Source organism: Sceloporus undulatus, chromosome 4, assembly GCF_019175285.1.
Source record: "Sceloporus undulatus isolate JIND9_A2432 ecotype Alabama chromosome 4, SceUnd_v1.1, whole genome shotgun sequence".
Classification (NCBI taxonomy): Eukaryota; Metazoa; Chordata; class Lepidosauria; order Squamata; family Phrynosomatidae; genus Sceloporus; species Sceloporus undulatus.
In genome coordinates, this window is record NC_056525.1 from 101,528,400 (window position 1) to 101,529,494 (window position 1,095).

Sequence of the window (1,095 nt, forward strand, 5' to 3'; positions counted from 1 at the left end):
AATATTTCTTCCTACTGTTTAGGTGGAATCTCTTGCCATTTGAATCTGTTGGTTCATGTTTTAGTCTCTGAAGCAGCAAGAAACAAGCACCATCCATGATAGCCCTTTCGATATTTTAATAGCGATCGTGAGCTCAGGAACTCTGAGCAAGACAAATGCTTAAAATGGTACTTTACTAGCAAAAACCACTTGACTGAATCTGCGTTTAAATTATTCCTTTCATTTGTTCACTGCTGAAATTAAAGGGGGGAAAAAACCTTTCAACATTTGCATTGTGTCCTCAAGCAGCCCAGTGCCCAACACTTTTTTGCTGTCCTTTTCCCCTCTGAGAAACAAATTTAGCCTGAACTCTGGGGCCAAGTCCCGTCTAGCAAAAAACCCCAACTCTAGACGGATCCATCCTGCCCTCCTATTTGCAGCATGGGCAAGCTGCCAAATAGAATTTCTTGAAGAGGAACAGCAAACATGGTGTTACTCAATGGACTTCACAGTCATGGAGGACATTATGGAATTTTTCCTGGACAGGTTGAAATGTGGGACATGTCCTGAAAAAGGAGGACGTCTGGCCACCCTGACTGGATAGAGTTACACTCCCCATGAAATCTCAGGCTCACAGCTTGGGTGTTCTCCTAGACTCAATCCTTGAGCCTGGATGCCCAGATTTCAGCAGTGGCCAGGAGTGAATTTACACAGCTAAAACTCCGTGCGCCAGCTGCACCCATTCCTTGATATTTTAGATCTGGCTGTGGCGACACATGCCTTGCTTGGGTACATCCCATTTAGACTGCTGCAACTCACTCTATGTGAGGCTGCCTTTGAAAACTGTTCAGAAACGTCAGCAGGTTCAAAATGCCACGGCTGACCGGAGCCAGTTATAGGAAGAAGATTGTTGAGAAACAGCTTCACTGGCTAGTGGTTCATTTCTGGGCACAATTCAAAGTGCTGGTCATGACCTATAAAGCCCTATCTGGCTTAGGTTCAGATGACCTGAAAGACCTTATCTCCCAATACAAACTTGCAAGAATTCTAAGATCATTGGAAAAGGCCTTCTCTCACACTCATCACAGGCTCACTTGGTGAGGACACAGGAGACAG